We start from the raw sequence: 25,140 nt of genomic DNA, 5'->3' as shown, positions 1-25,140 counted from the left end.
TTCCGTTGTGCCCCATGGATCCCCTCGTCCGGCCCGAATTCCTCCTCCTCCTGCTGGAGCAGGGGGACAGATCTCTCGAGGACCATACAAGACTGTTCCTGTGTTTAGCTAACGCCACCTGCTACCCGGACAACGCGCTATCCGAGGATGGTCCTCGAGAGGATTTCGCCACCTCTGTGGAGTGGACTCTGGCGAGAAATGGATCGCCCCTCACCGTCTCTCCTGAGGATGATCTCGCCAGATCCACTCCAGACCCAGAGCCCAGCCCACCATCTCCCCGCGGTGCAGAGCATCAGCCCGAGCCCACCGATGACGGACAGCCATTTCCCGCTGCGATCAACGAGCCAGCGCAAAGCCGAGCGACTGAGCGGAAGATCGTCCCGGAAGTTGAGCCCAACATGTCAGATCAGGTGCGAGAGCCGGCAACAGTGTCCACCACGATGGAGCCAGCTGTTGACGGTATGAGCACGGAGTGGAGCTCCGCCCCCTGCACCGTGGCTGAGGGTGAGCTGATTATACATCTGGGACTGCTGGACATGGAGGGGGATTTGATTGACTGGGAATCTGAGCTGGAGTTCAAACTGCCCCCTCTCCTCTCTCTGTCGCCCCTGCTGGTCCTGTCCAGCCCTCCTTCGTCCTTGGTTCCCTTGTCCAGCCCTGAGGGGGTTTCAGATTCTCCAGTGCCCGCTCCTCAAAAGTGCCCTCCAGTGCCCGCTACTCGAAAATGCCCGCCCTCCCACCCGCTCCTGTCTCCTCCACAGCTGTCATCTGGCAGCCCCTCTGCTCGCCCTCAGCCCACCATCAATGCGGTGCGAGCCCCACGGGACTGCCATCCTCCAGCGTCGCCGAGGCTGGAGTATCCCTCACCTCTGCCTCCAGCCTTTGAGGCCTGGACTCGGCCCATTGACCCAGCGGCTCCACCTCGGCTCCTAGCTCCCTCGCCTCCACCAGCTCCACTGGGCTCCCTCGTCCCTCCGGCTCCGCCTTGGTCGGGCGTCGACCCGCCATTGCCTCAGGACTCCGCTCCTCCGGCTGCACCTCGTCGCTCCATCCCACCGGCTCCGTTGGGCTCTTTCCTCCCACCAGCTCCACCTTGGTCCTCAGTTGCTCCGGCTCTGCCGCGGATCTCCGGATCTCCACCTCCGCCTCGGTCGCCAGAGCCCTCGGCTCCACCCTGGCCCCCCGGATCCTCAGCATCCCCCTGGCTCGTTGGCTCTCCGTCTCCACCTCGGGCTCCTCCACCTCCTGCTCCGCCGCCGTTGGTCGGCCCCCTGGAGTCGGCGGCCATTCCTTCTCCATGGCTCCTCCCTCCGTCTGCTCCACCATGGGCCATCATCATGGCTGCTGTGCGCCTCCTGCTCCGGGTCCCTCCTGTCTCTTCCCTGGCTCCTCCTTCCTTCGTTGCCCCCTTGGACTCTGTTGAAATAGTTGACATGTATCGGTCTGGAAAGGGTTATAAAGCCATTTCTAAAGCTTTGGGACTCCAGCGAACCACGGTCAGAGCCATTATCCACAAATGGAGAAAATTTGTAACAGTGGTGAACCTTCCCAGGAGTGGCCGGCCTACCAAAATTACTCCAAGAGTGCAACGACGACTCATCCAGGAGGTCATAAAAGAGCCCAGAACAACATCTAAAGAACTGCTGGCCTCACTTGCCTCAATTAAGTTCAGTGTTCATGATTCAACAATAAGAAACCGACTGGGCAAAAACAGCATCCATGGGAGAGTTCCAAGGCAAAAGCCATTGCTGACCAAAAAGAACATAAAGGCTCGTCTCACATTTGCCAAAAAATATCTTGATTATCCCCAAGACTTTTGGGCAAATATTCTGTGGACTGATGAGACAAAAGTTGAACTTTTTGGAAGGTGTGTGTCCCGTTACATCTGGCATTAACCAACACAGCATTTCATAAAAAGAACATCATACCAGAAGTCAAACATGGTGGTGGTAGTGTGATGGTCTGGGGCTGCTTTGCAGCTTCAGGACCTGGACGACTTGCCATAATTGATGGAACCCTGAATTCTGCACTCTATCAGAAAATCTTGAAGGAGAATGCGCGGCCGTCAGTTTGTGACCTCAAGCTCAAGCGCACTTGGGTTATGTAGCAGGGCAATGATCCCAAACACATCAGCAAGCCTCTGAATGGCTCAAGAAAAACAAAATTAAGGTTTTGGAGTGGCCAAGTCAAAGTCCGGACTTAAATCCGATTGAGATGCTGTGGCATGACCTTAAACAGTCCGCTCATGCTCAAAAACCCTCCAATGTGGCTGAATTAAAACAATTCTGCAAACGCAAACGCTTAATTGCAGTTATTGTGGCAAAGGGTGGCACAACCAGTTATTAGATTTAGGAGGGGGGGGGATTACTTTTTCACGTAGTGCCAGGCAAGTTTGGACAGATTTTTTCCCTTAATAAATTAAATCAATATTTCAAAACTGCATTTTTAATTTACTCTGGTTATCTTGGTGTAATATTAAAATTGGTTTGACGATCTGAATCATTCAATTGTGACAAATATGCAAAAAAAAAAAAAAGGAAGGGGGCAAAAACTTTTTCACACCACTGTGTGTGTATGTATATATGTATATGCATATATAAATGTTATGCTTATATATTAAATATATATATATATATATATATATATATATATATATATATATATGATGCAAGTAACACATACATACTGTAATTTGTAAGTAATTAAATTTTTTAATTTTTTTTATTATAATTTGTTTGTTTGTTTTGGAAGCATAGGATCAAAAATGTCAGGGTGATACAACTGTCCTGAAAAGTATTAAAAGAGAGAAAGAGTAAATTTTGTTAAATAATTATTTAGATTTGCAAACTAATTTTTTCTTTAAAATGATGTAAAGTTTTTTTTTTCCTCCCCATTGAGTGAAACTAACATGTAGGCCTATACAAAAAGTACATTCATAAGAACTTGACATGTTTTAAACTAGATGTTTTTCTTCATATGATCTTTATCAATTGTGTCTCTTTATATGAAGGCCATATGCCTCTAAATGAAACCGTGTTGCATCCAAAACTATGCCATATATCTGCTGTGATGATAGAGGCTTCATTGTGTAATGGTCATTAGATTGAAAAGTGGGCCTCTTATGCTGAAGGACCATTTTGAAAAGCCTGAACTTTTAGAGAGTGATCTTGTATCATGCATTTAAATGATGTGGTGGGCTGACAGTAATGCAGAATAAAATTGTGGTCATTTGAAACTGCTTTTTAACAGGTGGCCTCCCATCTGTCCAATGTGCTTTTAACCACTCTCTCTAATGAGCACTAGGTCACCTTGGCGCACTGATCCTCCATAAATTAGAAACTTTCTCTCCAACAATAAGTGGAATATGTGACTCCAGTCTGAGCCTCCACAATTTGGCCGGGTGTTCTTGTTCTTCAGTTTATGCACTACGGTTTGGGTAAAACCAACAGGGGCTGTAATGCTAAATGGCGTGGTGTAGTCATTAGCCTTTACTTACTGTAGCTGCCTTCACCATGCAGGATGAGCTTTAAAAGCATCGGCTTTTGGCCTTTGTGAGGCAAATTTGATGTTGAGTCATGAGAGCGGATCATGCAGTGTATCAGCGAGGGTCTCTGAATACAAAATGTCAAAGAAAGAATGGATCCCAGAAAGTCCTTGACACAAAAAGTGTGGTATTGTCACCATTCTCTCTAGCAAATTAGACACTTCTTCACAATGAGGAAATCTTAAGCCCAAATAATAACTCTGTATCCGCAGAAGTTTGAAGAAGGTGTTATTGAAACTCATTTGTTTCACAGTTGCACAATGCAGAAGAACACTTCTGTGATAATTCTTGCACATCTGAGTCACACGTTTTAGCTGAAAAGTGCCATTGCCCTTTTTTTCTCTCATGAAAGACCTATTTCTAGGTGTAGATAAGTTTTTTCTTTGATTAAGTTCAGTATTAGCCTCTGGTAATCTATTTAATTTGTGCTTTAGAGACATCCAGTTTTACTGGATTACATTGATTAAAAGCTATTAAATAGTCTTAAATTATATTTTGAGTTGAAATACATGCCGTATAAAATTTTATTTTATTTTATATAATGTAAAACATATTGAGGCCTTACAACATGCAGGTCATAAAAAATGCCTTAAACTTCCTTGTATAGTGTTCAGAGTGGTTTAATTGGTTTTTGTTATGTTATTGTCCATTTATCTTATTAGGTAAATGGAAAATTATAAGTGTTTTCTCTAATTTCCTGGCAGCTGATTTGTACACTGTTTGGGTTTAACCCTCAAATGGAAAGTATTTTACGCAATTTATGCAAGCGATATTGAAGTGAAAATTGTTTGTTCAAGACGGCATTGATAGACTTGGCAAGCATGCAGCTCGGCTTTATTAATTAAATACTCCAGTAGGTGGTCAGCGGTGTCTAATAAATCATAATAAACAGGGGTAAATTGTCTAGAATTAGTGTCTGCGTGTTTATCACTTGAGTCTCAAAATGCTTTCTGGAAGTTAAATAATGAAGAGTGGCATCCACTGCAACTGGGGGCAAATAAAATGTAATCATATTAGAGAAAGAGGGAGAAGGGAAAAGATAGAGAAAATTAATGTTGAGTGTGTGTGAGAGAGAGATTGAGTATGGGAATTATTTAATACAGTGCAAGCACTGCAGCCATGTAAATTATGCAATTATTGTAAAATATTATGTGATGAATGTCCCATTCTTGCACATTTATATCAAGAAATTTTGTGCAAAAAACTGTACGCAAGAAGGATACTTTTATACAAACAGATTGTAGAAATTATATTAATACAGAAATGCTTGTATTATCCTTATTTGTAACTATATTTAGATAAAACTGCTTTCTTTATACTTATTTAACAATAAATATATAATCTTATACATTTGTAAATATAAATATTATATAATACATATTATAAAATGAATAATGATATCTGTGTATGTGACCTGTGTTGGTTGGTTTTTACAAAGCTTTTTTTTTTTTTTTACTCCTTGCAAAATTTCAATTTTGGAACACACGACTGTGCACTTTATAATTAACAGAATATTAAATTGCCATTAATTCTCTAGAGCTCAAACCTACTTCTTCATATTTAATTTAAGGTGACTTCCTCAGCACAGGTCTTCATGTGGACAATCAGACATTGTAATTCAATTCTAAAATGAACAGTCTGTTTTATTTAGAGCTGTGCTAATTAATGAACATCCGACTGGCACACTGTACTGCTCTGCCTTCAGGCTACATTAAAGCTGTTATTCAAAACATATTTAATTGAATATTCTGAGTAAAGTATGTGAACCTCAGTTCTATTGGGAATTATATGTCACTGAATAGGGAACGTCTTATATACTAATGCTAATATTCAGTACTGAATTCTCCATGTATAGTTTGATAAATCTGTAGGTTCATAGTTGTTCCTTGGCCTGCTTTGCAACCTAGTCGTTTCCTGTTTTTATATACACTTTAAAGCAGATGGCATCATCCTTTGGGTCCATAGCTGGACACTCTCAAGACTTTATGCTCTGCCCTGAGGCTGAGATGATAATGTGTGGTGGAGATGGCCATCTCTGAGCTAGTGTTGTGCTAATGTGATCTTTTCTCCTCTCCTTCCAGTGAGCACAAAAGAAGAACCGGAGAAGAAAAGGAAGAGACGGCTGTGCTTTCTGTAGGTACTGTGCTTTTTGTTCTTGTGAATCTTATCAGCATTAGTATAGTGTTGTTCATGTCACACTACAACCCTGAAGATACACCGTGCAATTGTACTGTAGATCTTTTAAAAAACTGCAAAGAGAAACCGCTTTTCAAAGAATTTAAGATAAAGCTGCACCTTGAACTCACTCTATATAATATTTCAGCTGATATCATCAGTCCATTAATCACAGGGCAGAGTTTGATTTCATAGAATGATATCTCTCTCTCTCTCTCTCTCTCTCTCATTTCTATACACTGTAAACAGCTTTTGTGTGAATTTAAAGCATATTACCGGCTATGAGTTACCATACAAAGCAGCTTTTTTTTTTTTTTAACAGTAGTAGATTTACTACTTCTTTTATTTAAATGATTAGCAAGAATGACTTTACAGAGAACAGGATCATGTAAAATCATAATGTTTATCTGTGTGTATATTATAGTAATCTCTTGTATAATTACAAATTCAAAGCAGTAAAATGATGTCCAGAGTAATGTACTGGCACTACGGGTTCCAGCATGCACTGCATCTTGAATCAATTATAAGATTGATTGATTGATTGATTGATGGAATGATTGACTTGTTTCATACTGTCCACAGTCTATATATAAACTGCAGTTTGAAATGACGCACCTATACAGCGATCTGTTGCGGCACATCAAAGAGCGCCAAAACGCCATTTATTGTTTGAATTTCCTGAAAAAAATGGACATAATTTGAAAGATGGGACTTCGTATATAAAACAGTATATAAAACTGGAAGTTTCCAATGAAGTTCCATTTGTGCAGTGGTTAAAAGAATGCTGCGTTTGTTCGGTACACTTGCGTGTCGAACCGAATAACAACTTTTCGATGCGAATACATGTACCATTACAATCCATATATATATATATATATATATATATATATATATATATATATATATATATATATATATATTTTTTTTTCTTCTAAAGTTATGGTTATAAAATGGATGGCTGTGGGAATATGTTGCCACTTCCAGGGTCCCCTGCTAACTAGAGGGAAGAATAATGTTTTCAAGTTTTTGAATAGGATGACATTAAAACGACAACAATAAAAATAATAATAAACAAAAAAGCAGTAATGTTCCATTTTTTGTTTTTTCAACACATTTTTAGCATAGCATTTTTACAATCTTTTACTGTTAAAGTTACGATCTTTACAGTGTAGGCTAGTATTAGTATTTGCTGTGGTATTAAAATTGGTATTGAGAATTCTGAAATGTAAACTGTGGTATTACTTTAGGCATTTTAATGACATTATTTAAAGAATAAATTGATAAATGCAAAAATAGTACACAGCATAAAGGAAATGGAATGAATTGATTGAACAGTAATTTTCTTTTCATATAAGTTTTTCTAGTTTAATGAAAGAAAATTACCCAAACTGCATTGATGTACTGTAAAAGTCTGACTACACCATTTTATTATGAGAAATTCCTCTTAAACCCTGGCAGTCTCTCTAATGCCATCATCTTGATTCCCGGCTGATTCATCCAAGTTAAGTACCCAACTCCAGTTTACAATCTGAGGTGTCAGGGATGTTTGAAGCAACTAGTAATTAATGCTTCCACTGCTACTTTGCTGAGCTGTGTGTGTCCCCCTCTCCCTCGTGATGAATGGAGCTCCTGGACCCTGTCCCAGCTGTCATCTGTGATTGATGCACTGTGCTTGTCTTCGTCCGGGTTTCTTGCGCTCGGTAACTCCCTTCCCCCATCCGATCGTCAGCCTCATCCTATTAGCCACAGTATTAATCACCGCCAGTGCTGCTAATTGCTTTATAATCCCACCCCTGAGCCATACAATGTGTTGAGAGAAGTCACCTCTGAATCCCATCACTTTCCCCGTCCCGTTGTCTCCGTATCTCTGGCTCCACCATGCTTGTTTTTGATAGCAGTGTATTACCCATGATTCCCTTCCTACCCTAATCCTCTTCCGATTTCCTCGACAGATAATCTAACCAAGTCACTCGCCGTAGAAACTGCAACGCCGCACCCATGCTGATGTAAGAGACAAAGGGTCTGGTCGGATTTGTCAGGAAGGCCATTCAGAGGATAGGAGGCAAGCGGAGGTTGACCTCGAGCACTAAGCCTAAGCCCTTTTGCTCATTCCTCAGAGTGAAATCTCAATTGGATTTCGCTCCTGATTAGTCTAAATCAGAATTTCTCAATACATTCCTACCACACATTTTAGGGATCTGACTAATTGAACACACCCAATTTAGTTCATAGACTCAAGAGGGTCTCTGTAGAGTGACTAATGAACCGAATCAGGTGTGCTAAAATTTGGGAGATTTCCGAAATGCATCTGTTGGGGCTTGAGAAACCCTGGTGTAGGTCATTCAAGCATTTTCACATGCCCAGAAGGGGGTAGTTGACGCTCACGCTTCATTCCAGATGTGACTTTGTGTAACTGTACCATCATGAGAGAAGACACAGTGCATTGAGCATGGAAATGGAGGATTATGGGGAATAAACTCAAGCTTGAGCGATTGGCTCAACCAGGCAACTCCACGGTCACGCTTTGATATTTTTATTTATTGCCTCCCTAAGCGATAGATGACATCTTTTCTCTTTCTGAGAGTCGGCGAGCATAAATTTTCCAGAAAGCGAAGGCACCTTGTTGGGCGCTCCTTGTCGACGAGATAGATTGACAAGCCACTCAAGCGGCCCTCACTAATCAGAACTCCCATGTGGAGAGCAAAGCCCTGGGAAACTCATTTAAAGTTGTCGGACATATTGTTATGCAAAGCACATCAATGTCAATAGAGAACAATCAGGAGAAATATGAGAAAAATCAATCCATCTGTGAAAATAATCAACACACTGGCCTTCTCGGCTTGTCTTTCATCTGTCTATATCCTGGCATCCAATTATGGATTGAAATAATTTAGAGATGTGAGGTCCAGTAATGGAGGTGAAGACTGTTCTGGAGATATTTGGATATTTGGAGCTTTTACAGTGCTGTTAGTACGCTACGTCTCGCCCTCGGTGCTATAACAAGGCGTACATCATCCCTCTCTAGAGTGCATTAGGGGTACTTTGTGCAGGCTTTTAGTACCCCCATTCCGCAAGCAACTCTCTTTCCTCTCTTTACTTGCGCTCCCTCTCTTTTGCCACACTTTAAACAGCATTTTACCATCGCAAACCCGTCTCCCTCATTTTCTCGACAGATAAGGCTGATTTTTTTTCAGGCCGGTGCCTAACAGCACAGGCTATGCCCAATGTTCCTCTTTTAATCCATCACATTATACTATTTCATTTCTTCTCTAATTCGTTAATCAGCGAAGCGCCCAAGCTGATATGACCACAGTCATACCAGAAGCAATTTCACATCTCCGGTTCGTCTCTCGATTTCAGCCCGGCGAATTCTCAGATTGTTCCTTTAATAACCTTGTCATGGATGTATCACAGCTTTTGGCACATGACTCACATTAATGCTTCGGCCCATTAAGAGGAAATTAAGGGACAGACTTTTGCATAGGACTGCCTTATCAACAGCTGACAGATGGACATGTCAGAGAGACATGCCATGGGGGTATTTGGATGCAACAGCGCATGCCGGAGAGTTAATCCTGTTGTGTGACCTCTAATAAGAAATTAGACATGAAATGCTGCAACAATAAGTGGGATTATTAACAAGAAAAAGTGTTATGTTTTCGGAAACATTGCGTATGATGTCTCAACCAGCAGAAACCTGAACTTTGAGGCTGAATTAGCATATCTTGCTCTGAGCAATGTTTTATGCAGGACTAATAATAGTATACTATGAAGCATGGTTTACACCCATGGAGTTTAAAGGGGAATTTGGTAGGTCTTCCACAAATGGCAGATTGCCTGATGGTTTTTCACACCATCTGGGGTTTCCTGCGTGCCACATTCTATATCAAAGATGACATCAAGTTGCTCAGACTATTGACAGAAGTGGGAGGAAATTCTTATTTAGGGAATCCATTAGACATTTGCAGACATATCACAGTTCCACACTATTCCATACATTGCAGCACTGCAAAATTATATAATTAATATAATATTAATATATAATAATATATTTAATACAGTATATAATATTAAAATATAATATAATACTACACTAATACTAATATTATGTTACATTACTGTTCAAAAGTTTAGGGGTGGTAAGATATTTTAAATGTTTTTTTTTTTTTTTCTCAAGTGTCTTGTGCACACCATGGTTGCATTGATTTGATATATTTGATTTTCCTGTTCTATTTTCAGTTTTTCTATTATCTGTTTTAATATATTGTAAAAATAATGTATTCCTGTGATTGCAAAGCAATCTTGATTTTAGCAGCCATTGCTCCAGTCTTCAGTATCAGTTGATTCTTCAAAAATCATTCTCCTATGCTGATTAGGTTAAGAAGTATTTGATAAATTGATATTATCAATGTTGAATTTTTTTTTTTTCTTTAGGATTCTTTAATGAACAGAAATGTGTAAAAACAACAGCATTTATTCAGGTCTTTACTGTCACTTTCGAATATTATATTATATTAATTATATTCTATTCTATTTTTATTTTATTTTATTTTATTTTATTTGAGAATTAAAAGTAACATTTCATGGACAGTAACAAACATTCATGACAAGTAAATGTTTTCAGTTGTTCTCAGTTCTCTCTCTATTGTCCTGTGTGGCACACGGTTAATTGTAGACCCTACGTGCACAGAAATTGAGAGGTCTACTTCTGTGGTTTAATTATTCTCATCCCATTTTCGTTTTATGCCTGATCTCATGTTATTGTACAATGGAGCAGTGATGATGTTAGTGTCAGGGACACATTTTACATCCATTTATAATTAGAACAGAAACCTAACATGGCTGTTCAGACAGATGCTAACAGTATCACTTTCATGCCTATTTCTCCATGGTAACAGAGCCATGTGACACAGTTATTCTGCTGGCTGTCACTGAAGCGGAGCCAACGGGGGGGCTTAGAGAATGTCCAAAGGTCTCACGTTCACTCAGTCATGACACTGACTTCAGGTCAGGTGATCTCCTGCCTTTACATGCTCTTTTTGCTCCATTTCTATTGGGTTAAAGATAAAGGCCAATGGCGGAGTGGACGTTCTTAGATCCAGCCTATGAGATGCTAGGCACGTTCCTCTGTATGTCTCTTCTGTATTATGATGTTTATCCCAAGAGAGACCGACTGAGGCTTTGGAGAAGCTTTGCACTAGATGACACACACATACACACACCCATCACTCTCAGACATTACCTGAATCAGAGGCTTGGATTTCCCATGATTCTCTGTCAGTGCTGTTTAAAGGAAGCAAGGGAAAGCAATGGTCACGCATTTCAGCCAGACCTGTGCAAAGAGAAAAACAAACACTGCAAATTACCCATGGGAAAGTAAGAGTCCACTATAATCTGCTAGACATCGAAGACAATGTACTCTGCTGAATGCACGCAAATAAGTATTCTCAGGCCAAATAAAGGTGAGTGGCACCTTGACTATCAGCACTGAAAGCTTCTCCGTTCAGAAACAAGACAGGATGAAATTTATCCTGAGCCACACACGCAATGGCATTTTTCCACTTAAACGAAATGAAGACTAATAGACCAGGCTTTTCGCATCCCTTCAGCAATTATAGAATGCCTACCGGTTCTGATTATTTAGACAGGGTGGATAAATCAAAAAAGCACATATAGTTTGATTCTAATTAGGTTTGGTGAGCTTGAGTCGGCAGTATTGGTAATTTGAGGAGCTTAAAGACCTTGCCGACCTAACTCTGCCTCTAAGCTGCATGTGACTCGCAAGTTGTTTTCATCCCCTCCGTGGCTGCTCCGTTGTGAGTTGGTCACGATGAATGCCAACCAGCCCCCAGGGGCTTTGAAGTCAGATGTTTGCATTGATCTCCAGAGCTGCCCATCATCTCAGTGGTGCGGTGGAGTGCTGTTCATCACAAGCATACCTGAATCTCCCCAGGTTCAGTTTTTTTTTTGTTGATGAAATTGAAGCCTTACAGAAAGGGCACTGCATACTAACACGAGACATATTTATGCAAGCTGTCTCTGTCAATGATTGTCTCTTCTGTGAGTCAACACAGCTTGCATTTTGATGCATATAGAAATATTTTGCTCTGAATATGTTTTGCATGCAGCTCGTCTACTAATAAGTTGTAAGTAAATGTGCTTTGGTAGCAGCTAGTGTCAGTGAACTGGCAAATTACAGGTTTCTTATTCATTTATTACTTATACAGTATTTTGCGAAATAGCCAGCAGTTGCTTCCTATGACAGAATTTTGTTCAGAAATACTTAGGGCATTTTCTCTATAATCTGACCCTGGAGCAACGCAGCAAAAATGTGAAATTCTCAATGAGCATTTTTGTCTTGTACCAAAAAAATAAAACATCCCTAAAACAAGAGACTTTTACCTGAGAAAATAGTATAAGATAGTGAGACTTGTTAAGTTGCATTGATGCATACAATTGCAATTTTAGAATATAAAGTTACAACTACAAGACATAAAGTATTTTATTTATTTACAGTAGCTGGAAATGGGTTTTAATAATTGCATTTTTTTTTTCCAATTGCACTCATATTCAAGACTTATATTGAAAAGTTATTATGTTATTTAATTTAGTTTCTCAAATTAATGTATGTTGTTTTAAGGATTTTTAGATATTTTACTGATAAACAGGACAAAGATACTAATTATTATTTGCATCTAAAATAGTCTAACATAACCTAAATTGGAATGTCTATGTGCTGGTCCACTGTCTTATGTAACACACATGATCTCTCACCTATACCGTTTCAAAGAGGCTTACCACTATTCTTTACTTCTGTCACACTTGCAAAGTCATACCTTTCATCTGCTTTAAGGCAAAAGTAGAAAAAAAATGATAAAAAGATGGGAGGAGTAGGGAAGAGAACCAACCCACGCAGTGAGCTGACCTGTGCCCATCGCAACCTAATCATGTTATCCACGGTAGCACAGCAGAAATGTTTCGGGATGTTGCATTACAGGGATCAAAGCGAGAGCATCTTAATCTGTTCTTGAACTGTATGAAATATCTAGGACAGGTTTTTTTCCCTTCAAATTGCGCTAAGATCTGCTGTCGGTGAGTCATAAACATCATCGCAGGCTCTAGGCGCTTCCAAAGCAGTGCCACGTTGATGCAAAGTAGCATTTGGTTAGTGTAAAATAATCACATAAGAGAGACGCAAAAATAACTGGATTTGTGCAGATGGAAGGGTTGCTGTATGCATTGCTGACAGTGTTTGTGTGAGTATGTGTGAAAAAGCAGCATATGAGCATTTTAGGTAGTAACTGTCATCTAAATCCTTTTCCCACCATTTAACACACAGTGTAGGTGGTATGCTCAGGGATTAGGTCTAGCCTTTAATATGCATTCAGTAAGTGCACACGCTGTAGACTTCCTATTTCGTACTGTATGGGGATCAAACCAATTAAACCAGTGCAGCTATAGAAACCTTCTAAAAGAATCAAACTTTTCCTGCTGTAAACGTGTTTTCTTTTCTTTAATGCCCATATGGCATTTAGTAATGAACAGTCCTATTGCAATATAATACAATGCAAGTAAGCACAGACAAACCCTTCTATCACAAGCCACAACAGCCAATACACAGTAAATGTCACCATATGGAGGGTAAAATAAAAAAGAAAATGTTCAAAGCAATCCATCTCACTTCTTACTATGTTCCTTTCCATCTTCAGTTCAATTGGACCAATGCTGCCTTTCATTTAGCTCAGAATATTGAAATGGCAGTTTACTACTTGTAAAAGTGCTACAGAATGCCAACAGAGATCAACAGTCAGGTTCCGGAAGTAGAAACCCCATTCATTTTCTCCACAGGGAAATTGTTTTTTAACAATAATTTCTCTGTAATGTTTACAGAGTGATCCAAAGTAAGCTATGAGTTTGTTAATTGATGGTATATGCTTTTGTTAAAGCTGGCTTTCTACATTTTTCACTTACTTAAAGTGCTTAAAGGGGTCATGAACTGAGAAGTCAAAATTCCCTGGATCTTTTGACATATACTATAGTATAAAAACATCCTGTACGTTTCAGAACTCAAAACTTTCTTGTTAGTCAAAGAACAGCTTATATGTGCCACTTTTTGACATAATAGTGTGGCTAAACACCGCCTTCGCAAAAGATGATCAACACCTGCTTCTACATCACTGCCTGTTTAGCCCCGCCCACCAAATTACACATGCAGTAGGTAAATGATAAGAGTGGCAAACGCAGGTCTGTGCAGAAATCAAACGAAAAAGATGGCCCAGAGGACAAGAAGATGCTGTGCAGTGCCAAGTTGTGGAAAAACACAGTCTTTGCATTTTTGCATCTTTGCAAGAACTTGGTTCTTTGTTCACTTCATTTTACCGCAGATTCGTTTACAAACAAGGCACAATTTGACACAGGACTTTCAGAAAGATTGAAACTAAAAGACAATCCTATGCCGACTATATTGGATCCGACAGTAATGTCGCACCACACAAGTGTGAGTTTTTATTACGTGATCACTATTGCTTTGTCTGTTATTACAAATTGTTTGATATGTACTGAGTATTTTTGCTTTTTTGACCACAGCAGCATCCATCTATGAGGGATGTAGCAGTGGCGCAAAAACAGGGTATGCTGCGTATGCTGTGCCAAAATCATTCTGTGAAAATCTTCTTTAATAAAACGTTATAAATAATCAAAAGCTTAGTTATTAAAAATAATCAATGCAACATTTCTATTCAATGGTTTTTAGCATTTTAATGAGTTAAAAAATGTATTTATTAAAAACTTAAGATGTGGAACGGCCACATCAAACGGGAGACTTTTCAGACGCACACTTCAGCTTTCCCTCAGCACCAGGCGCGAGTCAAACAAGCGCGGAAAAGGTAGGCTACAGGTGCCAAATGAGCTTCAGTAGAACAACAGGGAACTGCGGTCTGATGAGATATTGATATGTCAGTAAAACAAACTTTCCTGTCCTGTCAGCCATTTTACTGTGCTCACGGCGCACGCTCTTCAACTGTACGCGAATATGAGGCGCACACTCGCTTCCTAAATAAACTGCACTAGAATCTGCGAGCATACATCGTCAGTTTAGTCACGAAATTTCCAAAATGGCGATTAAAACTGCAAAACTGTGCATGAACGTCTCTCAAATGCATGCAGCCTACTGAAATATTCTGCTATTCGAGATCAAAATTATAGGCTATGTATTTTTTTATTTATAATTTATTGCACAAGTAGGCAAAATGTGAGCACAGTGCAGTTAAATGTCCTAGAAAATATGCACAAATTTTTCGTTAATTTGTAAAGTACGAAAATGAAAAGAAAATGAAACCATATTTAAATGCATGAAATAACTCATTTTACATTCTTACATTATTTTCCTTTGTACAGAGCTCGATTTAGGTATGACAAAATACCTAACATCACTTTGTGAGTGGGCATTTGATTTACATTTGAGAGAAACTGAGAATATTGTAAACAAGGATACATACTTGCCACTTTTTACTGAAAATTGCCGTTGTAAATTCATAATAGCCCATCTGTGTAATTTAAGTAGATTCAATGAGTTGAAAACTCTTGCTACTTCATACTTCAGTACAAAAGAATGCCGAACTTTGACAAAAAAAAGAGATTTTTAAATGTTATAATAGTGATTTTATAATGTCTAAATAAAAATCCATTAGCAAAATATGTGAAAAGAACAATATTACAGAGTGGAAATGGTAAAGGAGACAATAAATGGTCCTCTGCTGCCATTTAGTAGTCATAGTAGGAATCATATTCATTCATTTTAATAGTATTTGTTTTTCTACCAGGTGAAATCTTGGCAGAAATCTTCCACTTAGCATGCCAAATTTTCCATGAATTATCTCTTTAAATAAAAATGAAATCATCCAGCTCATCATATATATATACTGTATATATATATATATATATATATATATATATATATATTCAAATTACCTAACTAAAAAGTGAGCATTATTAAATGTGTTTGAAAATAAAAATAAATTTTAAAAAATCTGCCATGAGGGGATGTTATGTGACACACTTTTCTTTCTTTACTTTTCACTTTTTTCCCTATGTATTAAAAATGGGTGAAGGGGGTTCAAACCTTTGTCACTTTTTACACTCTTTATGAGTTTGTATCCTTCCATGCGCAAGTTAGTATTAGAGGCTACTACAGGGGGCCGCCAACACTGATCTTGCATACTCCTTAGCAAATGTGCCCCTGGGATTTAGGCTGTCAAACATTCACAACTGTTAGCCACCCTGCTGAAAAAAACAATAGAACCCTGCCCCGAAACACAATAGAAAATGTAATGGATTTAATGGTTATAATGGGAATTGTATTGGTTTTAATGGAAACTATAATGGTGTCTACTGGTATGTGATGGATTATATTGGTGAGATGTTAAATCCTCTTGGAAAAATGCCCAAAACACACTACAAAAAGGAATTTTGTAATGGTTTTATTGGAAAAAGCTAATGGTTTATAATGGTATTTCAATGGAAACCATTGGAATTTCTTTGATGGTTTCTCTTGGGCTTCTATTGTTTTTTTTTTTAGCATGCAGTCATAGCAGTGGGTCATTTTCTTCCGAGTCTACAATCCGCCACACCTATTCAAACGGAGCGTTCTGATGAGGGGGGTCAAAACAGGACAGAAAATAACCTATTACTTCTAAATTATCAAATCTTGATAACATTATATGTGGACCTCAGAGAACAGTACAAAATAATAGAAAAGGCAGTTCATGACACCTTTAAGCAAAACAAGCTAATGCTAGCATTACAGTGTCTTTATATATATATTTTTTAAGCATTAGATGAGATTGAAAGGAGATATCAGGTAGAAATATTCCAGATATTCCACATACTGAATCAAATGCAGCATGAGATAACATCCACTTAGTTCAGGTGGGAGCCATCTTGTTTTCTCAGATAGCATGTTGATATAGTATAAAATTGAAACAGCAAAGGCTTTTGTGGCTTTTTTATCCAAAGTAATGCGACTTGAATACAGACACTGCTTAGACTCAAGTTAGTGTGCACTGACGGCTCTGCTAATTACACGCAAATTGTGTGTTCAGCAAACTTAATCGGGCAGAGAAATATTGAAACAGTGCATGGGGTGAACTCAATCACACAGTAATGCCTCTTAACCCTCTGGGGTCTGAGGTCATTTTGGGGCCCTTGAGATGTTTTGACATGCCCTGATATTTGTGCTTATTTCAGCTACTTAAAACATACTATTGACCGACATGTAATTTTTTTTGTATTCAGCACAAACTGTGCTACAATAATATGTGACCAAGATGGATGTACATGTTACATTCATCGTGTTACAGTGTACACTCATATTACTTTTATTGTTTTATATAGAGCATGAAAACATCGCGCCATAAGAAATTTAAATACAATGAACTGCCTATCATATTCAAAATGTTTTACACGATTTCAAACATTGTAGTCAGGAATTATAGTTTGGGAAAAACCCAACTATGATTTTGTAGTCATACAGTCTAGTATGTATGATTTTATAGTAGCCTATGATATGATTATGTAGACTCAAACATGCTTTGTACAATAAAAGGATGTACTTTGTACTATAAAAAATTATATTTTATATCTGAGAAACTAATTATTATTGTTTAGCACGCTATTAAAATCTATTTGTGAACAGAGTATTAATAATAAACATGGTCTAAACATTCTTAGAGGCGTAGCATTCATCATGTTGTCGTTTGGGGGAAAACCCAGCTAACTGTTAGTAAATCTGTTCAAGTTTATGTCACAAAAACACGAAAAAGAAACATTACTTACTCATCTCCTCTGCTGGATGAAATCGTGTTCTTTCGAGGGAAATCCTGCTTTTACTCAGCGCGTCTTCCAGAAACGAACAGTAGCCGCGATGAAGGACCTCCTCTTTGTTTGTGTTGTTGGGCGTTTGCACGCGCGCACTTACCACGTGGCTATTTACATATGAACAGCGCGAGTTGCGCGAGGGCGGGGTCACATTAGAGATAATGAGTCAGACGGGACAGACTGAACATCGTGTTGGTTTTATACGGATTACTTCATCACAGAATGTTTGTTTTCGATAAGACTTGCTTCATTTCAAAGTAGACACTTCAAGCTTTCTATAGATATAACTCCCATGTCTCTGTGTGAAGTATTTGCTGAGTTACAGTTCATTTTAGTGACGCGTTTCTAAAAACAGTTTGCGGAGACGGAGAAGACAGAGAGCGCACCCTGTTTGTTTTCTTTATTCTTCAGAAGCACAAAGTTTAGTTGTTATTATGAGTGTATACAAATAAAAGTAGACCCCTTACAGATTCGAATGGTGTATTGCTCTTATCTGTACGATCAAAAACGACAGAGTAATTCAAGCTCATTTCGGCCTTATCAGGAAAATCTGCCTCAAAACGCATATATGCGTTTGTCGACCCCAGAGGGTTAAACCTACTCTTTGCAATCAGAGCTGGGCAATTCCAGGGAGGAAAAAAAAAATCATGGACTTTGCATTGATTTTGAAGGAATGCCACTCTTAACAGCTTCTCCACGTGGTTCTTTAACTGTTGTACAATACAAGAATTCATTTCTTGTGCTACATGTGCATGTACACATTTATCCAATACTAATTTACAGTTTAGCATAATAATAACCCTAACTGTAATTTAGATCACATTAAATCACAATTGACCCTATTTAGTTTCGTAATGTGTGTACTTTGTCCTATTGTTTATGATTCATCAGTGCATGCTATTCTAGAAGAAGAAAAAATGCCTTGTGTATCTTGCTTAGCGTCTGAATTGACTATGCTTTCTGGCTGAGATCATCTAGGCCTTGTGGTCTCTATTGGTATGCTAATTAATAATAGTTATTTTTTGGGCTAGTATTATAAGTGCCAATAGTTTAATTCTGGTTATTGATTATTTCTTGGATGTAAAATCTTTGTAAACAAGAAACATTTTTGAAATGTGATTTCCAAAGGGTGTCTCTGCTATATGTGGTACAATAGCAGCAAATAGGATCTCCATGGAAAGGGAGAAGGGATTCTTCTCAGGTTGGCCCACAGGAGTGTGAGCCAAAATGCCCAGATGCTTATTAAATGCCGCTTTGGCTCACAGGCGGCTGTAAATTGAACATGTGAGCGTAATTCTGAAAGTCTGTTTGTTGTGTTCAAACACAGACAGTCCTTCTGCTACCCTTCCTTATCTGTACACATTCCTGAGATCAGCCCTTTATAGCTGTCCACCCGTCCCGTTCAGTTGTGACTATCCCTTTGGTGAAGAGTTCAGAATAATTCTGTTGAAGTGTCAGGTAAAACACAGTTTCAGAAAAGAAGTAGACTGTGTTCTATTTTCAGTTAATGTATCAGCAAGAGAAGTGAACTACAACTACTATATCTTCTATTTCTTGCCTGTAAGGGGACAGTAAACTTTAAAGGAATATTCTGGGTTCAATGCAAGTTATGTTCAGTCGACAGTACTTACAATGGAAGCACTGTAAATGGGACCAATTTTTGTCCTTTACTGATTGGCCCCATTCACTTCTATTGTAGGTGCTTTACTGTAACCAGGATTTCACCTTTTCTAGTCAAGAAGAAATTAAGTGCTGTCAATTGAGGTTAAGTTGTATTCAACCTGCAATATTCCTTTAAAGGAGCCTGGGGTCATTCCAAGGGCAGCCACACAAAAAGCTAACTTACAAAGGAAGATAATAATACCTACAAAGAAGCAGCAGTCAGGTCACAGTCAGTAAATTTTTTACAGTTCTGGATGTGTCTCAAATGGTTTCTCATTTGAAACAGCTGTCAATGTTATCAAAAATTGGCCCCATGTGTGTTGTCTTGTCTTTTGTTCTTTGTGTCTCCACTCCCCGTACGCAATATATGCCTTGTTTCCTAAATGACCTTAAAATGACCTCACCATGTCCCTTGAGATCGTACAGCTTAAGAGCTTGGCTTCCTTGATAAGGCCATTCACAAGTCTGTGGGACTGAAACTACGCCAATTATGTCTCCAGTGGTTGTTTGCACCATTGTTATCACAGTTTTTCTTCAAATCAATAGCAAGATTTAGCCAGCATCAAAAAAATCATACACATGAAGACTACATTTCATCATTTTGCCAACAAAAAGGCTTTTTGAAGAGTTAGTGCACCTGCTGAGAAGAGTGTGACAGGGTGAATCAAGACGCAAGAGGCAGAGGAAGAAAGAACTAATGCAAGAGTTTCTCCAGGAACCACAGACAGTTATATAAGTACCCACAACCTGTCAAAGCCAGAAAATCCCTTAAGAAGCAGCATAGTCTGTGCAGGAGATGAGAAGGAAGGTCTCAAACACCTCCAAATCGGACAGGAAACTTCACAAGAAAGCTGCAGATCAGTACAGATGTTCTACAAGTGCTTCAGGCATCTCAAGCCTAAGCTGTAGTGGCCTAGAAGGAAGGAAACAGACATTGACAAGTGATTATGATAGTGAAGCAATCCAAGAATATTCCATGGACATATGGAAACCAAGATCTCTCAGTGTCTTTCTTGATAAGCAGACTTGCCCCTTCCAATGGCTTCATAAACCTGTGAGGAACTAATTTGGCCTTTTACATACATTGATTTGCTCAGTGTATTGGATCATAGCTGTAGGTGACAGCCCTATTGTACACTCCCTTCATATTTAGAGCTAAACATCATCATTAGCACCTAGTTACGAGAGTGGGCCTAAAGGAGGTTGCTAAGGAACAAAAAAGCTACTTCAGAACGTGCAGTTATTTCTGATTTCCACGTCACAGCTTTTCACACCTCTGAAGAACAATGACCGAGAATGTGGAGAGGAGACAAGAAGGAGATAATGTGTGATGTTGCCATGGAGTCTTGAATGGAATCACAGTATACTACCATTACCAATGTGCGATGGATGCCATATAAACAAACACTCAATGCTGTGTTTTAAACGTGAGAACGGAAAGCTTTAAAAGTTGACACCGTATGATGCCCTACACAATCTCATTATCTGCTATATCTCGTGCCTTCTGTCGCTTTCCTTCTCTTTCACATCCCCCTCTCTATCTCTCCAGCTTTCTTTATGTCTTATCTCCTTTGCACTGTTCTTCTTTCTCTCCCAAAGCGAGTAGCATATTGGAAATGTCAACCCCTTTCTGCATTGGCCTTTTGCCTTGGGGCACATTACAGTGTCCAGGTCACACCATCTCCCCAGAGAGGCTGAAGAAAGCATTCACATGATTTTATTCTTAGTGAGAGCCAGCTGGAATAGAGAGAGATAGAGGGAGAGAGAGAGAGAATGTTCTAGTGATTGACATTATGTTGATGACGGCCAGAAATACAGCTGCCGTGGATAGGGTAGATACTACATTTGGCAGATATTTTTATACAAAGCGACATTCAGTGCATTCTTATAGTGCATCTGAACCCATGGCATTTCTGTTGCTAGCACAATTATCTAATGGTTGAGGATAATATACTGTAATACAGTACATACTAATCTCAGACTCATAAAGACAGACTGTCTGGCATATAAACCTGAATTCAAAACTTGTCTTGAAAATTTCAAAATTACACACACAAAAAAAATTATAATTTATTGTAATTATTCTTTCTTGCATTCCAACTTTTATTGCAATTCTGCATCCTTTTTGCCATCTTGTATAAAATTCAATACAAATTGAGAAAATGTGATTTTTTTTATTTCTGTTCAGCTTGTAGAAGATGTGCATTTTATTCCATTTTATTTTTGTTTAATGGATGGCTTATATGACTTAGTTGGTAGCACAGTAATAGACAAAATAAAATAAAATAAACTTAAAATAAAATAAACAAAAGTGTAGTTGACCAGTTATATTTTGGTCAGACATTCTCTTCATGGACATGGGTTTTGGCCTAAATAAGCTGAAAAGTATACAAGACTTCACGCTTATAGTCAGGAGTTTTGGTGAAGCGAATATTTGCATCGCGTTACTTGCTTTAGATTACTCATGGGATGTTTTTCATGTCACTCACGTGAATAAAAAAATAAAAACAATTTCTGATTCAACCGGACGTGTCAATAAGCTCTTCGTAGATTGTGCAACAGTGTATCATGCAAATTTTCCACTCTCAGCAAATACGTTGCCCGGGTTGTGTCATTCGCATTGCACAGTGTGAATTTGCATCAATTCGCAAATCTTTGCATTGACTTTGTATAGAATCTACTCGTGCAAATAATTAAATTCACTTTTGGTGTGCACACCATTAGGCTGTGAGACTAGGTAGCTACAAAATCTGAAACATCTTCACATTGGATACAGTAACATTACAGAAATGACTACAGTTGCTGGTTCAGTATTCAGCAAAAAAAGGCATTCCAGGCATCTCACATCATAAGAGCTTGTCTCAATCTACAGGCAATGTGTGGTTGGGCCTGCTGAGCTGAATGTTCATCACCAAAGGGCAGGCTATCAGCAGGAAATAAACAAGCCAAGGTACATCTTTTCACAGGCTCTCTCTAGATATATATGGTCATACCATTCAGAGGGGGACAAGAGACTTGACCACTTCCCCCCAGTAACTGGGTTTTACTACACTCTGCACAGTGCACAGTGTTTTATGTTCACCTTAGCTGCCTCACAGTGTGCGACGGGCCCCTGTGTCTTTTCTTCTCAAAGCCCACTGTGCAATCAACACAAACTGCCTTCCCCAAGCTCCAATTGCTAAGACAGCATGCAAGCCCACCTGTAAAGGCCCACATTTAGAGATGAAAAGAGGACAGGCATTTGCAGGGCATCCACTCTCTATAATGACCAGCAGCATAAGGGTGTACATGAAAGTCTGAGTCACTCGCCCAGGCCCCTGAGTGAAGCTTTTACTGGGCCTAGGCTTGCTTTGATCCCTCCCTTGGAGAGGCCAGGAGGAAAATCGCATTAAAAAGGTGAGGGTGGAAATCTGATTGGCTTTGTGTAAAAATATGTAATGCCAAGCTTCCATTTTGTTGCTGTCGCGCATTGTGTAGGCTTAATGAAGCCCAATGCTGCTGGTGGTAAGAGAGTGCCAGCACACAATGTCCATATGGTGGAGTGCAGAATATTTGATATAAGTCAACATGACCTTGTTACAAGTGGATTTAATCTCATTTGTGTCAAGGTGCTCATTGGACTTACAAAAATCACAGAAAAACGTCACTTCTGAACATCACTTCAATTTGTGTCACTTCTGTTTTATGTGACAGGAAATGAAGGAGAGATTTGTTTTCTCTAAAAGTTAGAAGAAAATGAGCATATTCTACACTTTGTGATGGAAATTAAAGGCATCTGTGATGTGGCACGTTGGAGCTGTGACTTAGTGGTTACCATATAAACATGCACATTGGTCTGTGATGATCAAGCAGGGGATTGAGGATCACTCTGTAGTGTTTATACTGCAGCTCTTACAAAAGGACTACTGTATGACTACTGTATTATGGGGATAATTCACCCAAAAATTTAAATATTATTAACATTTACTTTTACGAACTAGTCCTAGGTTTTTTGCTCAACCTCAATAAAACCACTGCAGCACAATTCTTTGGACTCTCTATATAAATATACTAGTCAAACTGCAAATGTAATGAAAACAAATAAGTGTTTTACTCTTAACTAAAACTATTAACATTGTTTTTGCTAATTGAAATAAAATATAAATATTAGATGAACAATTATTAAACTATTAGAAATGATAGATGTTGCAACCAAGCATAATATTAATAAATGCTATAATAGTATATAAGTAATACTGTAAATAGCCCTGAGGTGAATGAAGACTGGGGTTGTAGTTTCAAAAAGGCACCAATGAAAGTATCATAAATATGGTTCATAGTTGTGCACTGTAAGTCATACAATAGCCAAAATGTGAGATTTGGTTCTGTATAATTTGTAAACAGATTATTGAGACTGGCTTCTGTTTGAATCCTCAAATAGCCAGGATATTTAATAAACATTCACCTTTTGGGTTTGACAAAAGAAAGTCATGTCAATTATAATGAAATGATAGTGTGTAAATAATGACATAAATATAATTTTTATTGGGTGAACTATTCCTTTAATAATGTAGAGAGGCACTATACATCCTCTGATGTTGCCATTTCGTGCCCATTGCCATGGGTTTAAACGCATCAGTAAGATTTGCTAGTATAGTCATGGCTATTGCTCTGATCTTGCTGGTCAAGGGCACTAATGAGCAGGTGATAAAGATCAAAGTGGCGTGATCAGCTCTTGTCTTCCTTGTATAGCGTTTGATGGTGCCAGTGGTGACACTCCTTGTACTTTGTCACAAGGTTACAAGAGGAGGAACAGATGTATGTATGGATAACACACTAAATCAATGTAGTATTTCCTTCTTCCTGTGAGTCATATTCAAGAACTCCTCCCCACTGCTGTTCTCCTCCAATCAGGCAGTGAGGTGGAAAAATGGCACTGCTAGCTCCCAGCTAAGAGATTCCACTCATGCTATGCATGGGCAGTGTGGGTCCATCCTCATCGTCGCCATGGATACCGCCTTACTGCCCCAGTTGGAAAAGCTTGCCTACACACATGCATGAATGAATTCTAGTAGAAACACTTTTTGCACACGAGCTTGCATGCACAACCAGTCATTATGCTCTCTCACACACATCTCTTTGGCATATGTGCTGAACCAAGAAGACCCCTTATGATCAGTGGACCACTTTACAGTTGCCTTTGACACCTTTTTAGATTCAAACCCAATCATTACTCTAGCTGTTTGTTACTTCAACACTCTATGAAAACCATATTAACATAATTCTACATATTTCCAGGAATTTTCTTGCTCATATATTAAAGATTTTAGATGAATCCACATAATCATTGCAGAGAGGTACACAGATAACAATCTAGAACTGGTGTAGCAGGAGCTGAAATTTTGATCCGTCTTATATTAAACCTGCACTTTCCATAATCAGACAGGTTTAGACAACTGTACCATAGGTACATGGATATACAGTAAAATCTGTATACTTGGACATACTGAATAAAATTTTAACCATATTGGCGTTACTGTATGTATTTATTTATTTTTCCAATATTTAGGATCTCACTAATAAGTTAATAGCAGTGTTAAATGCAGTGCAATCTTTAGCAAATCAGAATGAACAATCATATTTCAGTACATTATCATGCTGCCTCAATTAACTTCTATCATTTAAATCTTTTGTTTTTAAGTACTGTAACTAGATAAAAAAATTTGTAGACAAACTTTAAGATGGCTTGAAAATGATACAATTACACCCAGATGCTCACCATCACAATTGGACAGGGACGTCAACAACATGTGACTTTTCATTAAAAATTTTGGTCCATTTTGAAGCAAGTAGAACATTATAACAATTTAGACCCTATTTTGGAACAATGTTTGCAAGTGCACTTA

At 38.8% G+C, this 25,140-nt stretch overlaps 1 protein-coding gene across 9 annotated transcripts in view; it reads left to right on the top strand.

Moving 5' to 3' along the window:
- syt1a (synaptotagmin Ia) overlaps positions 1–25,140 on the top strand; it is a 223,931-nt gene that overhangs the window by 81,799 nt on the left and 116,992 nt on the right. For 5 of the 9 annotated variants that reach the window (XM_058773081.1, XM_058773079.1, XM_058773082.1 and 2 more), the window contains one exon: positions 5,626–5,681. The gene's annotated coding sequence lies outside the window, so the exon portion shown is untranslated. The remainder of the gene's footprint in view (positions 1–5,625; positions 5,682–25,140) is intronic. The other 4 variants (XM_058773085.1, XM_058773080.1, XM_058773084.1 and 1 more) reach the window with 1 other exon arrangement.

Source organism: Onychostoma macrolepis, chromosome 04 (genome assembly GCF_012432095.1).
Source record: "Onychostoma macrolepis isolate SWU-2019 chromosome 04, ASM1243209v1, whole genome shotgun sequence".
NCBI lineage: Eukaryota > Metazoa > Chordata > Actinopteri > Cypriniformes > Cyprinidae > Onychostoma > Onychostoma macrolepis.
The sequence above is the reverse complement of the archived record's forward strand: the minus strand, read 5'-3'. Positions and strand labels throughout refer to the sequence as shown.